At 49.2% G+C, this 15,736-nt stretch overlaps 1 long non-coding RNA gene across 1 annotated transcript; it reads right to left on the bottom strand.

The window, feature by feature from the left end:
- Window positions 1–1,260: 1,260 nt before the first annotated feature.
- On the bottom strand, window positions 1,261–15,688 carry LOC131673332 (uncharacterized). The gene is made up of 3 exons (XR_009302700.1): window positions 15,521–15,688; window positions 15,225–15,371; window positions 1,261–1,333 (listed from the first exon to the last, which is right to left on the bottom strand). It is a non-coding gene; the product is annotated as an uncharacterized LOC131673332 (long non-coding RNA).
- Window positions 15,689–15,736: the final 48 nt, after the last annotated feature.

Below are 15,736 nucleotides of genomic sequence, written 5' to 3'. Positions count from 1 at the left end.
GGGAGCGCCGCGCGACTCTCTCGCTTTATCCACCGAATGAATAATAATCCTAAAGCGCGCGCCGTGCTCCCAGCATCTTTCGGCACAGCTGCTTTCTTCCTCTATATCTCTTTCTAATTGACGTTCTCCCGCGAGCTCGGCAGCGAGATCAATTAAGACTCGGCCCGCGCCCACGCGCCGCGCAATCGCAGCAAACAATACGACCGGTCGTTCGCTTTGCTAATCTTCCTCTCCGGCCTGGCTAAAAAGCGTGTAAATGAAGACAATAGGCCTCCGTGGATCCTTTTACTTTTTCGCTTCTGCTGCTTTCGCGATAGACCAATAAGTCTTTTATGTTGTAGTTTACTTGGCTTTTGTTCCGGCAAGGGTGGGGAAAAAAATTTTTTTTTTTTTCAGAGCTAGAAAGTTCCTTCGAATTTTTTACCTCGTGAAATTTTACTTGATTTCACTGGACGGCAATTCACTTTTATTGCGAAAAGTGTCGTTCTTCCGAGAAACAATCGTAGACGTCGATTGACGCTACGAACACTAAGGCACTTTTGAGCGATTGCCAGACGAACAAAATACGACACGAAGCAGTGCGACTTTGCAAACAACGATAACAGAGGAAATAAAATCGTTGCCGAATACGAATCTGAGGTATAATGATAAGACGCGAAGTAAGCGTGAGTGAGCCGAATCGAATGACTTGCAAGTGACAGGGCGCCTCGAAAACAAAATATTAGAAATTGACTGGTGAAAAGGAGCTTTGCACAAGTGCGAAAACTCAACGATGCGCGCACGCGGTATTCGGACTGGTACAAGCTTTCCTCCTGCGCGCCCTAGGAGGGAAATACGTAGCTGCACTTTTGATCAAACAGTAATTAGCTAAGCTTTTCTTTGAAGGGCGACATCCTAATCCACTTTAGACTCGAATAAACGGATTAATCCATTTTCTCTCTTGCCCCGCTGTGCTTTTCAGCCGCGTCATCCGTCTGCTCGCGCCGTTCCATTAACTACTTTACGATGACGCGACGACGCCCCCCATCCCTCCGCCGGTACGATGACCCTCTTTCAACGTATCGCAATTGTCAGTCGTTCGCCATAAACAGAAGCGACTCGACTTGCTAACCGTCGCGCGGAGGTGCGATCGATCGCCAGCGAAAATCGACGACGATCGCGAGGGCAAGCCCCGCGTGGGCTTGGCGCGCGTGCGGCCGATCGACGAGCATCGAGCGTCCCGCAAAAACGTAGCGGCGTATAATTTGAACGGATAACTTACCGGTCGTTGACTGCTGCTCGGGACCTATCGCAGCGAATGACGACGACTCGTTGGCGTCGATGCTCGCAGCTCCTGCAAACAAGAAACAAAGTCAAATATTGGCCCTTTCCCGTCCACTGTACAATTAGGTAGCGCCGACGATCGTCCCCCTCCCCCGTCCTAGCCCCTGGGCTGCACTTTTTCGAAGTCGACATCTAGGTCGTCGCGAACAAATAGACTGTGCACGCGTCGGCGCCACGCTTCGTTTCGCGTTGGCCTTCGCGGGAATAACATTGGAAAGAAAAAGAAAAAAAAAGCCTCTCGCGCCGGATCGCTCAGAAGTCGATCGGCGAGCGATACCAGCGCGGTTCACTTACAGTGAGCCATCGCCGCAGGTCTACACGCCGGCCGTGGTGAGAGAGAACGACAGAGCTGCGAGGGCGCAGGCGGAGGCGCGCGATGTGCACAAGGTAGTTGCGCGGCGACTTGTGGCGTGAGCAGGGCTCGCTGCCGGTCTCTTATCCCGGTCGGCCAGCCAATCGTAGCGTCGCGGACGTACACCGTGCCCGTTGCAATTGGTCGTCGCCATGGGTTACCGCTGGCATCAACAATTCGCCCGTGCCGACGACGCGGAGACGCGCGACGTCGATAATAAAGCACCTGCGCACTCTCGTGCTCGCGGCGACGGCGAGGCGCGCTTCGGCTCGCGCCGCCGGCATGCCGACGATCGGCCCGCCGATTTCCGGCGAGGAGGCGGCGGCTGCGAATCCGAGCCGCGCTCGCTCGCGTCGGTCGCGCCGCGCTCGGAGATTCTCTCTCTCGACGGCCGCACGCGAAGGCTGCGCGCCAGAGCGATTCTTTTCTCTCCTATGCTCTCTTAGCGAGAACCGGATTCGCGAGCGAGCTCGCGCCAGAGGCCGATGCACTCCGCCAAGGATACATCCCCCACGCGAGTGTATGTACTTGTGCGAGCTGCCGCCGAGATCACAACGATAGAGAGAGATATTTGATTTTGTGCCGGTTTTTACTTTTAGATGCGCTCGATTTGCGCGGAAATCGCGTTATCAACGCACTCGGCTGCGATGGACCGTTGCGCGGGCGTACGAATCAAATTTGATAGACCGTAGACCCGAAGCTCTCTGCCCTCTCCCTCTCTCTCTCTCGCGGTTTTTTTACGACGTAGCAGCAAATGCATCGCGACGAAATAGGCTGGCGTTTGGCGAGGCTCGCGTGCCATCCACGTTCGCCAGGCGCAACGACGATGTGACCAAAAATAATGAGACCCAAGCCTCCACGCGGCCTTCTCATCCAAGTCAATTAGACGTACTCCGCGCTCGATTCCCATCGGTGGTCGGCAGATTTGCCAGCGCGAGGACGATCGCCAAGTTGCACTCGTTTCTCGCGTCCAACTCGCGCGCAAGTAGCGAACGACGAAGTTATCGGCAGCGAGAGCGCGGCATTGGCAGGCGCTGTGTAGCGCGGCCCCATCAATATTTCAAGTTAGGCGCGCGCGGACGCGTCCCCGCGCATCGATCGTCACTGCTCTCCGCGCGCGCGCGCCCCTCTTGTATAATTGATCGTCGCTGCACGCCTGCCGCGCCGCTCGACGCGCGCGCTCTTTCTTTTCCTCTCTGGACTCTGCCAGTGCATTGCCCGCCTCGGCGCCGCGCATCCCTCGACCGCGCTTCCAAATTGGAAGCATCGTCAGTCCGGCATCACGTTTCTCGACGTCGGCTCGCCCGTTCGGCTGCATCGAATGCTCGAAAGACAAAAGCGAGCTGTCAACGGCAAACTTCTCCCGCAACTTTCCAGGACCGTCCCTCTATTGTCGTTGGCGAGGCGCAACGAAAAAGAAAAAGTACACCGGGCAATGTGTACTTGATCAAGTCGGTTCTGATTAAATTTCACGATGCGCGAGGTTCGCTTAGCTGGAGGAATCGTCGGACGTCGCGAGATTCTTCAGGCCATTGATCCGCAATAGTGCAATGACGCGGAGCTTACGCATGCTTGCGTAATGATATTTCGCTTTTCGAAGTAACTGCATCGGATGAAACGAATTTCCAATTTCCGATGATCGGAAAAGACGGATGAATTCCATGACTCGGAAATCAAAGCCGAAGTTATCTCATCGTCGCTGAAACGACGCTCGATAAAGTGATTCTACTTTCGAAAAGTATACAGTCCTCTCGTTAAACAGCCGATCGAGCAAAGTCGACGAAACTCGTGGAGAGGAAGAAAACTTTCGTCGTCTTATCCCTAAAACTCTCATTGACTCGAAAGTAAATGGAGCCTCGCGTTTGGCCGATAAAAGAGGAAAGGGGAACAATAAAAAGAGAAGAAAGAAGAGGAGTTTCGGGCGAGAAATAGCCACTACACCTGTCTGTCCTATTTTCGTCAAGTTTGTCGGCCTCTCTTCAAGCACACAAGTGGGCCTCCTTCTCTCGTAGCAACACGAGCTCTTTCTTGCCTATGTGACGCGGGACAAACAAATTTTACTCGATTTTAATTGCTACTTACTTTTCTTCGTATTTATAGAGAAGGCTTTCGGAATGCAAAAATATTTAGATTGACAACGGGCTATGTTCCTTTCAAGACGTTCAGAGCGACGATTTCTATTTCAAATTTTCAAAATTTTTATGGGCGGCGAGAGAAAGGTGCTCTACGAGAAGCGTGGAATAAAGAAATTTTGCGTATAGCGTGCTCGCGGACGATTCCTATCCATTCGTAACGCAGATTCTTTTCTCTTTCCCGTCGGAAGTTCAATTTAAACAATTAAATTGGAGAAATTTTGATCGGTTTCGAATACCCATTGTTGCTGCCAATTGAGTGCCCGACGGGACTCGACGGTCGATCGACCTGATAATAGCGAGAGTCAGCTTTCGAGAAATGTCCAATCGCCCTCTCGTTAATTATCGAGGAATTTACACAGACGGCGACCCTCGATAAAACGTCTACGACGAATACGAATCTCTTTTCGGAACGAAAATGCACTGTACGAAATTTTTATTTTCTCCTAGCTGTTACACTTTTTTTTAGTGCCGCTAGTTTCTTCCGCAAGCACGTCGCGAGAGACGCTTATAGCTAGCAGCGGCCCGAGCCTCTCAATTTTTCATCCCTCGGACGTACACCTCGAGGTACTAAAGTAATTAAACATTGACCCTAAAGAAGGAGCTGTCGGTCGGGGACTGTTGACGAGATATAGCGTAACAACTTCAGATTCAAGCTTTCCAAGAGCATCTATTTTTTCATGCAAAAGCTGAAAGATGCCTGTCACAATTTTCCCGGCTTCGAAAATAGAACGACAGCTTAAACATCGCACGTCTTGTCCAAGTATTCTCTACTCTTGTACAAATGAATGAGCGTATTTTTAGTACATGAGCATTGTGTCGCATAGTTTATACATTAAAATCTAAATAACTGAACGCGAGAAGGAAAAGAAAAATTCTCGTCTAAAGCCACAATGGGCAAACTACGGAAGCATAGCTGTGATATTGATTGGTCAAAGAGAGAGAGAGAGAGAGTTCGTCGATCGCGTACTATATCATCTGCATATCGAATTTCGCTATTACATACGACAGGGGGAAACTTCTCTTTCGCTCTCTCTTTCTTTAGATGCATAAGTTATGGGAATCCAATTGCCAGCGAGGGAATATGAATTTTGTAATTCCTTCGACTGCCGACAAAATTATAGACTGCGCGTTCCGTGCGTGAATGCGTGTCTCTGCAGTTGTTATAATGATAATGTGGCGGTCAACGGAGGAATTATTTGCCGCGAGGTAGTCGAGCGTTTAGAAAACAGCAAACGGCTGGTTGCCGCAAATGGCATATAATGTGTCGCGTGAACGTTGCAAAAGTTGACGCACGGTCGGGACGCTCGGCTACTTAGTCGCGCTCGAGAAAGAACGACTAGTTTTGAGCGGACGAAAAAAAATCCGCGAGCTGTCCGGCTCGGGAGCGGCAGAAAAAAAAGGCAACGGGAAATAAAGAGAGCGAGGAGCGAAGACGCACTACGTGTACGTAAAGTGGTCGTCGGCTATAGACGGTCTCGTCCCCTCCGCGGCCATACACGCCAGACATCAATAATTCAGACCCGCGAATCTATCTCTAACCACTGGCTTACCTCCCGAGGCTATTATATAGGGAGGACGACGACGACGGCGAAGGAATAAAAGAAAAACTTTCCCGTACGTACGTGCAGTAATTGCTCTTAATTATAGCCAAGTTTTTCGTATTCCGCATGCACTGCATATGTGTTTCTGTCTCTCTTGTTAAACTTTCAAACGCACTACCCGAATGCTTTGCGGTGTTCCGTACAACGCCGCACGGGCGTTCGGGCGTTTAGCGTAATTATAGGTAGTGCTTTAAACGCACTTCAATATTTAATGAATTTTCTCGAGCGGAAGGAAGTTTCGGTGTGTGCGAGAGAGAGAATAAAGCGAGCTCGAATCGATTATAGATTCGAGTTTCTTGTTGTTGCGCGATCGAAAACACGTCTCGTCAAACGGCATATTTGCGCGAGGGGATGCGACAAAAACTCCATCCCGAGGAAACTTTGGCCTCGCCAAATCGTTGGCGAATATCCGCGAGGTACGTGCCTCGTTACCGCAACTTTCCTTGCGAAGCACACAAGAGAAATGGTTTTGTTATGAAGATGCAGAAAATATTGTGGAATTCACACTTGAAAGCGAGCGACGCTAAGGTTGTAACATCTAACAAGCTATAACTATAGAAAACGTACCGAGAGACTTTCAAAAGTACCGTAATTACTTTCATTTAATTGAGCGCACTCTCATTGACAACAGGACGATCATTCCAAGACTCGACTCTTCGGCCGCGGCATCTCGGTTGTTCGTCTCATCGAGACAACGCGACGATTGCCCCAGACCACGCAAACCTACTAGGCGGGCTTGCGGAGTTGCTCGCTTGCTGTCCTAATCACGAGACAAAGCTCGCTCGCGCAGAAATGACGACCGCGGCAAATCGGTTTATACTCCGCTCGATCGCTAAGTACACCTAAATCAATGCGTCCGCGCGGATCTGCGCGCGAGGCTTCCTCGATACCTTTCGTGCACTGAATCACGATGAGCAGCTTCCCCGCGCGTCTATTTTCGTCCTTCTCTCGGATATTCAGCTTACATAATCCCTCTCTTTTCTGCAGCCGCGACGGACCATTCGACGAGTGAGCGCGTCGCGCGCGCCTACTTCCGTTTCCCGTATCCATCGATGGGTCGGCGCAACGAAAACGAAACGAGACGCGGCTTTCCCAACACCACGATGAGTTTTTCGGAATCCTCATTAAACACACGGCCGCAGCCGCAAAACGGATTTGCAAATCTCATTCCGTCCGCGTGCAATATGCAGATGCGGAGGTGTAGAGAGAAAGAGAGAATGATCCGACGACGACGATAACGATGACTGCGTAAGCTGTGTGCCAGTTGCATTTTTTATAGGGAGACAAGTTAGCAAATACGCTCGAGTTTTACGTTTCCATTTTCGGCTCGTCACGTGGAAAGTCCTTCGTCTTTCTACATGCAGCGAGGCTGCGTTTCGTTGTTGCTTAAGATTTTTTTCAATTACGACACTACCGCGGAACGAAAACTTCTTCGAAAGCTTTTTCAGTACTGTCGACGGTCGAACGAAAATTCTATCAATCGCATTCCCGTAAAAGCCACGTTACGAGGAAAAAATTTCGTTTAGGACGTATAAATCAACGTCGACGCGGAAGCTAAAGTGCCTAAACGTGTCCCAATGAGCATGTACAGAGCAATCACGTAAAACATTTGCCGCAACAAAAAGGCCAGCGTGTACTCGCTCTTTGGGCACCCGGCCAAATCGTATACTCGAAAACGGCGCGAAATAACCAACTAATCGACATCGCGCGAGAGATTAGCAAAGTTGTGTCGAATGCTAATGCCATTACGTCAACTCGGACGCAACCGACGCCGTGGGATTTTGATCGATCGTGCGGGGCCCCTTGCAGGTGGAACCCGAGATTTCAGCTGCGGATCATTCGCGAGTAGACGTCTAATGGGTCGACGGCCGGCTAGTTACCGCGGATGTGCCCTAGAAAGGGAAATATCGCGAAAACTCGTCTCGAAGGAGAGACGGCAGATAGCGTCGATGGGCAAGCGAACGAAACGTTGCACCCGAAAATACGTGCGCGCAACTCGTATTCGCGTGGGTAGCCTCGTGCCGCACGCCCGCCGAGAACAGTGAAAGCACAAACACGCAAGTATATAACAGACACACAGAGTCGCGATTAATCTCGATCGACCTCGAGTGTGTTTCGAGTCAAGTTCGAGGCCGTTTTCGCTTTTTCTTCTTCCTTTATTACGAGAGACAGAAGAATACGCTAACTCACCGTTAGAAAAAAAAAAAACAAACAAATAATAATAATAACGCGTTATCCAGGTAATATCTAGCAGACGATCGAATTTCTCTTACAGCCGTGCGAATCGATCGATATGGCGAGTCGCGTAGCGGCCGACGACATCGCAGGTTTATCATCGGAATATGCTTTCGAAAAGAAATCTATCCATGGAAGGTGTTTTTGTCACCTGCGTCCAGTATAAACCGCAATGGCTGATTAGAAAGCGTCCTCGCTCGAAGCAAAAAGAAAATAGAACGATCGAATAATAAGCAAGAATTCGCGAAGGCCAATCCTATTAACTTGGGGAGGGGGGGAGGCTCCGACTGCCGAAGACAAAAGCACACGCAAGGTGATTGTATCCCTTGCTCGCGCGCGTGCAAAAACAGTTTGATTTTTGACGCACGAAACCGATCCTGTTGCGCAACCGCAGCCGCGCGCAACAAAGACCATTGGAATCCATTATAAGAATCGCATCGAGGACTTTGCCGAAACAACGAAGCGTTCGTTTGTGTCGCGAGAACGGCCACGTTTCTCGCGGCGTTTGACCCGGATTGCGCAAGGTCGCCGGTCGTTGCGCGCACAGCTGGGACGAAAAATGCACGGCGTCATCGCGGCCGCGACAGGGAGAGACCTTGCGGCTTTCGGCGCGGCACAGGCGCTGCCAAATGGATAAACAGGCGAGTTTCGAAGTACCATTGATGAATGACGATGCGTCGCGGACGTTTCTTCGCTTTGAGCGAAATTCAATATCGTTCGGATAATTGAAAATTTTCGCTCGAGATCACGACGTGTCGGTATTTCGCGCTGGAACGTTAAAGGAAACGGATGCGATCAAATTGTCACTATATGATAATCTAATTATAATAAACATTTATCGTATATTCACGCGTATCATTGAGAGTTCTAAGATTTCATCGCCTGTCAAAGAAAAAGAAAGAAAAGTATTAAAAGGCATGCAGGTCTGTAGACGTATTGCTAAAATAACCATTGTTGAACGCGTAAAATTAAATGAAAACGTGCTCGGTTTGAATGTCTCAGTGATTCGCTTACTTCGCAACGAATTGCCATCCAAATGGAATTATGCCCGTAGACGCGTTCATTAAATTATCGCATCCTCGAAACATGTGTCGAAGCTACATTTCAGCGCAACACCAGTGACTAAGTCATCAATCACAAGTTGCATCGACACCCATTATCAATCAACTGCCGAAATAACCGGAGCGTATCGACGAGCAAAAGTCGGAATGTAGGCGAATTAGTATAGCGTGAACATCTGCCGCCGCGATTAATTAGCGAAGCGCGCGAAAAATATTAGACGACCGTCGCAGCAGCTCAGCACTGATTTACAGCGCAGTCGACGCCAATTAACAGCCACAGGCGAATATTTTTGACGACACTCCACGCGAGGCCCACTATATTTCTTCGAGCACTGGCGACGCGAATCAAGAGCCGATTTGCACGAACGTTACGATCGATCGGCGTTCACGCGATTTCGACGATATCGCGCACTCAGGACCCATTGGAAAAGGGACGAACGAAGCGTAGCGCCGCTGCTGGCAAGATGGGAAGCTTCGGCGTCGTAAAAACGGAAAGAATCGCATGTAAGAGCGCTAGGATCTAGCGGCTGCAGTCAGCGCGGAAATGGATGTGCCTTTTCGCGATACTTCGAAGGACCATATCAGAGGAGGCGTAATAGCTTCTTGCCTATCGGAGAGCGGCCAAATTGGGATTTCCCCTCTCCCCTCTGTCGCCCTGTCGCCGGCGAGAAAGGCGATTTTTAAACGGCGACACAGTTTTCCATCGTGCATTCATTGTCGATCAACTGACTCGTACCTGAAAAGGAGTTGCCGGCCGAATGCATAAATCTCGCACGGCAGCGACGGGCGACGGGAAAATCGGCTTGCGCAAAAAGAATGTGGGGGGGGGGGATTGCGCCAAGCGACGGCAGCTCGCTCGCCTTTGCGCGCACAGGCACCTGCTGCTCCGCGGCCGCTCCGGTGTGCCGAGCGCGCGCGCGTAATTGCGTCAGCGCCAACGCCGCGCTCGCGCTCGACGAGACGACGCGCCGCGGACGCGACCAGCAGCAGCTCGCCGGGCGCACAAGGGCGGACGCGCGGGGCACCGCGCCCGGGAATGGAAGCGGACACTCGCGCGCCTCGCGAGCTCGCCTAAAGCGAAAAAGCCATCAACTGCGCTCTCGTCGTCGACGTAACGCGATATTTCTTTCACTGCGCGCCGACGACGGCCGACTCTCCTCCCTTCGCCAAGCCGTAAGGTTTACGGGCTTCCCCCACCCCGCTCGGCCAGTGAATCCGGACGATTGCGTACGCAGCTACTCTAACGGCGATCGCTGGAGAACGTCGCGCACTGCTACTGGCAAATTGCTAAGTGGGAAGATGCCGTTACGAAAGCTGCGAGAATTTTAAGCATCTCCGGCGCAGAGTCATTACGAACAATGGAATACTGGCGTCGTAAAATCGCTTAACACACCGGGAAGTACATTACATCGAGACCTTCGTGCCGCATTTTTTTGCGTCGAAGGCTGAGCACCGTGTAAAGGTCTCTCCACGCGAATAATACGACGGAAAAACGTCTTGTTTTTGTTTTCCGCGAACGCTCGCGTCTTCGTTTATTCATAAGGTACTCCGCGAACGATACGTTTCCCGGCTCGCTGGAAATTTCACTCCGTCCCTCGCGACAGGACTGCCGTTGTGCCGATCGACCGTCTCGTTTGCGAGTTCGAAGCGCCGGGAAAAGCTATCATGAGCGAAACGCGAGGTTTGTTTAATCATAACGAGAACGCACTGGTTTTCCAGACGACGTCCAGATCTCGCACCTCCGCGAGCGAGCGCGAAAACCAGTTTCTTTTCTCTCCCTCTCTTTTTCTCTTTTTCGAATTCCTAAAAAAGGAATGTTGTGACGGGAGGGACAAGGACGTCTGGCTTGCCGAAAACGTACACGACCGAGTCCCCCCCCCCCCCCCGGGATGGACCGGCCTGTTCTCCGAGACGATCGAAATGGAAGCGAACGTAAATCAGAGAGTGCGAATGGATTCCTCGCTTTTGCAAGTCGCGCGATGAACGCATCGATCGCAAAAGTGGGATCAACTCGTCGCTCTAACTAACTTCATTCGTCGAGTGAAAAAAATATAAGAGAACAACGGGCCGAAGTAAAGCGGAGCGTGCGAAAGAAAAGGAGAAGCGAGAAGGAAGGCGAAAATATCGAACGCGCCTTGAAAGTTTAAGACCGTCAAATTGCTCCGCTCCATTTTCATACGCGGCTATAAGATTTCTCGCGTCCTTCGGCCGTCCGCGTACGTTTCTTTCTTTCTTTCGGTCGCTCGCTCTGAAAAGAAGCGATTCAATGCGAAAACGCTGGCGGCGGCTGCGGGAGATCCTTTTTGATTGACGCGTGCCCGAAATACGTATAGTCACTTTGTTATCGCGAGGCTAGCGATGCAAAATTCACAATAAGCGAAAGTTTGTTTTTGTTAACGCAATTGGCGACGTGTCAGTAGCTGTTTTCGTACAACAAAATTGAGCTCGAAAAAAAAAATATACGATTGTCGAGCAATTAAGTACTCTTTCGTTTCGCTGCGACGAGGGAACAAAAGATAGCGACGGGGACTCTAACAGAAATCAAAAGCTTCCGCGAGAGCTTTCCTCGTTGCTCCTTTTCAAGTCGTGCAGGAGTGCAGTCGCGAGGACAAAAGGGACTTGGTGATATCGCTCGATGATCTTTAGTTTGTTCCTCTTTTCGCTCGCCTCGTCTCTTCTCCGGAACAGAGATGCCGCAAGCTTAATTGCAAATGCCACGTGGACAAAAGGCTGACGGCTGGATGACGAATTCACCCTTTTTAATGCCAGACGCTTCGTTTGCACGCGAAATACCAACGAGATCTCCGTCTAAAACGATAACGCATTCAAGAGCGAAGCTGAACTTTTGGATGCGCGTTGGAATGTGAAATCTCATTTGTGCGCGAACGAGGTTCAAAGTCACGACCCGAACTACAAGTGAAATTGCAACGGAGGATCGTTGGCGCGAAAAAGAAAAAAAATGCCTCGCTAGCTTTTTTGGATGATTTTCATGGACGGTCGAGAAAAGAGCGTGACGCATATGAGCCACGAGAGAACTCGTAAAGATAAGGTTCAAAGGCGCGGAACAAAAACAGTCAGCGACACGAGAATGCAAGAGCGCGACAAAGGCCATTTTCCTCCTACTTCGATTATTCTTTTTGGGGTCAGGCGTTCAAACTTCTCGCGAAAGCGCTGCTTTGCCGAACATTGAGGCTTGGCAACTGTCGCGTGGCCTGCGTGGGGTGGGACACTATAGACAGTTTTTGTGATGGCAACCGGACAGCCATGGCAACCGGTTTGTTCTGTTCTTTCTTTCTTCCTTTTCTTTCTGCCTTGTTCTTTTTTCTCCCGGCAATGGACTCTCGCTGGATGCTGCTCGACCCACGGGACGCGAGTTTCGTTCGGCACGATGACCGAGTTTTCACGCAAATCGCGCGAGTGCGCTGCGCGTCAGCGCGGCATCCTTCGCGACTCTGCGCCGAGGGTGCTGCTCTTTTTCAAAAGGGGAGCGATGAAAATATTTTTGAGCGCGTTATTTTCGCCGACCACGGGAGAGCAACTTTCGACTCTTGAAAGAGAGTATCGCGGCGTGTTTCTCCGCCCCGGCAGAATAGATCCCGAAAGACTATTTCCGAGCTAAAACTGTCAGTTACAAAAATAGAAGTGTGTACAACGGAATATTGCATATTTTCCTGCGCGGCGCACGTACCGTCGTAAAATGCTTCTCGGGGAGACGGACGTCCGATTGCACGCGTACAGTTCGATCGCCGAACCAGTTTGTCGTGTTGCGCGACTTATGTAATCAGACTCTCCTTAAACTGCCGAATAACGGCAGCTCGTTACAGACAATATTAATTTTTGAGAGTTATAATCGTCCGGAGCGAAAGGAAGTGGTGGCGGGAGGGGGGGGGGGGGCACTCCCACGCGAACTACACAACACGAGGGAAAACGTAAGCGCTAGTTTTAGTCTCGCTCTCCCTTGTAAACTTGACGAACCCCGCCGCAGTGGCGCTTTCCACGAGGAAAAGACAAAGAGCCACCGGTTGGCCCCTAATCTTTTCAAATTACAAATAATGGCAGCCGTTCGATTATTCATCGGACGTTATACACCAGGCGCGGATATAGCTCATTGATGTCTAAGTACATATCTCGCAACTGTTCTTCGTGGGCGAGGGAAAACTTTTCTACCTCCCTCTCTCTGTGTCCCTCCGCGTCTGCACTTTAGCCGCGCTCGGCCAATGCTGCACTCCTCGCGCAAGCAACGGCATTCGAGCTCCGCGACGACACGCCAGCCAGCCGTATGCAGCTCCGGGATTGACGAGCTGACCCGCGTGCAGCACCACTTTCCGAGCCGGTGCTCCGGAAGTTCAATTCTCCCTCTCTCCGTGCGAAATCCCGCCTTCGCTCGTCGATTTTAATTGCCGTTTATCGGCCTTGCCGCCCCGAGGATAATCGCCTAGCTGATTTATTCGTCGCCGAGTTTATTGTGAAAGCAAGTTTAGCGTCGCTTTTAAATTATTGTTTGAACGGCCTCGTGTGCCTAACGGTTGTATCGTACGCAAAAAACCAAATGCAACAAAAGAAAACAATCGACATACGAGCTTCGGCAATTTGCATTTTAAGTTGGCGGAAAAACCGTAAATGGGCGTTCGAAAGAAAAGCGCTAAAAATCACTTTTACCTATGCAAACGTGCGCCGCATTAAACGGCCATCCACGCGAAGCAGACACAACATAAATCTCGCCGGTGTATTATTACAACGAGATGGTTCGTCATCAAGATAATACGCCGCGAGCTCGCGAAATGAACGAAAAAATAAATGCTTTCAAAGCTGACGGTGAAAACGCGTGTTAGAACACGCTAAACAAAGAGCGATAAACGACCATACATGCGATAATAATTTTCACGTCGCTCGGTGCTTTTTAACACTCCGCGCGTGACTGCTTTTCACTAAAGAAAACGACTTCGACGTCGTCGAGTGTCGCACAAAGAGCACTTTGGAGTTTTTCAATACATTGCAATGCAAACTAATACCCGGAGCGATCTTATTACAGCATGGATGCGCCTCTCCAAAATAGACTCATTGGCAATTAAACATGCTAACTCACTTGAATCTCTCGCGAGTTTTAATAAAGTTTTGTCGTCGTCGTCTCGACAGTTAAAAGTGAATAACGCAAATTGGCATAAAGTCCCCGCGCTCGAGAGAAGCCACTCACATCGCGCGGCCTATCAAATAGTTATCGTAGGAAATTAAATTTGTTGCGCGTGCAATTGCGAATGGTTATTTATTGTTTTTTTTTATTCTTTGCAAATGTGTAAAGATAACGTGCGTGCGTTTTACGGGAAAATGAAATTGGCATTGTCACGTTACTCATTCGCTACTCATCCATTATTCCTATGAAAAATATGCATAACGGTCAAGATTCTTATTAGCCATGCTCCAAATATTCATCGCTTTCTGCTAATTAGTTTCAAGAACCATCTCTCAATCACAGAGGGTCAAGGCAATTAATTTGTAACCCGCATGTCTAAAACCATCTAATCTACATTCATTCTGACTACGAGAAGTCTATCTACTCCCAAAAATATACATTCGACGAGCTCGTCCGAATAAATTATGTCGGCTGCTAATTTTCTCAGCAAACTCGTTCCTTTCCTTTTCTAACGCTTGCACAAGCTACTCCTCTACTTCTTATCAGGCGGCTACGATAAAAGACCATCAAAATCGACGGAATAAGGTTAGAAAATTTACATTTCACCGCACGAAGCATATCTTGCTAAAATTTGAATATCGCCGATACAACTGGGACTTCCGAAAATTTTTTATTTTAATTTCTAAAACAAAAGGCGTGCGAAAATCGCTACATTGATCGCGCAAGTGTCAGTTTAGTAACAAATAAAGTAACGTTTTTGTTTTTCTCCAATCATAGCACGACTTGACACTGAATAATTCATAGCGCAATTTTTACTTAAAGATGACATATTACGTATGACTCGCAGGCGAGCAGCGGCGTTTTGTATGGCACGCGCTGAACAAAGAATTATTGAACGAAGAGTTCGAGTTTGTGCAAGATCATGAAAAACCGATGCGTACAGTGTTATATCTTATCGTTCCCTTCCAACTTCGCCACATTTTCCCAAGGCATCTCTCATTACTCTCTGAGAAACAGAAGCGTCGCCGACGCATACCATAACCTCAATCATGCGCTTGAAAAAATGCTAGTAAGGGGGAGAGAGCACGCAAGCACGAGGCTTTGTCTCCCACATAATGTTCTTTTAATAAGAATGTTGAAAATCACCTAACGAAATAAATATTCGCGTCACCCTTTCCACCTTAAAAAAGGAGTAACACTAAATAAACACGTTCGTTCGGGTGGATTTTTTAGAGAAAGAAAGAGACGAAGATAGAGAGAGGAACAAGTCGTACGATCGATACTCGCCAAGAGAACATACATGCACACTTGCTCAAACTAACGCAATTGCGTCACGAATAAATAAAAAAACATTGAATGTTGGTCGTATTGTCAAAATTTACATACCTAGATGAGAATTACAATAGAAATTTTGTAATGGGATATCTCGAATCAGTCGATGGATGCTGAAACAAAATTGCTCCGATGATGAAGCGACGACAAGACGAAAATCACGGCGCACACAATGGCGTGCGCGCGGCGAGTCAGGCGAGTCTGCGCAGTAAAGCCACTTATTTAGAGATCGTGATGTTGGATAACAGAGGGAGCCACTATCTTTATACAAGTGAAATGAAAAATCTAAAGGTCTTAAAAGTTAGCACCCAGAATCAATTTTTTTAAGATAATCGATAAACCAATCATACCGATAGATATTTCGTCAAGATAGCAACAACTTTTCTCTTTGCCGTTTGTTGGTTCGTCCACTGGAAATCCTTTGAAATTAAGGCCCTCGCCACATATGCGCATATGCGCGCGTACGAGGGCGTACAAACGCGTACAAATCGCTAAAAATTTTGATAGTGCCAACAACAGAAAATTACTACTATTCCTCGCATGCCCCAAACGAACACACTTACTCC

This window comes from Phymastichus coffea, unplaced genomic scaffold (genome assembly GCF_024137745.1).
Source record: "Phymastichus coffea isolate CEN01 unplaced genomic scaffold, Cenicafe_Pcof_1.1 PCOF00172, whole genome shotgun sequence".
Taxonomy (NCBI): Eukaryota; Metazoa; Arthropoda; class Insecta; order Hymenoptera; family Eulophidae; genus Phymastichus; species Phymastichus coffea.
The sequence above is the reverse complement of the archived record's forward strand: the minus strand, read 5'-3'. Positions and strand labels throughout refer to the sequence as shown.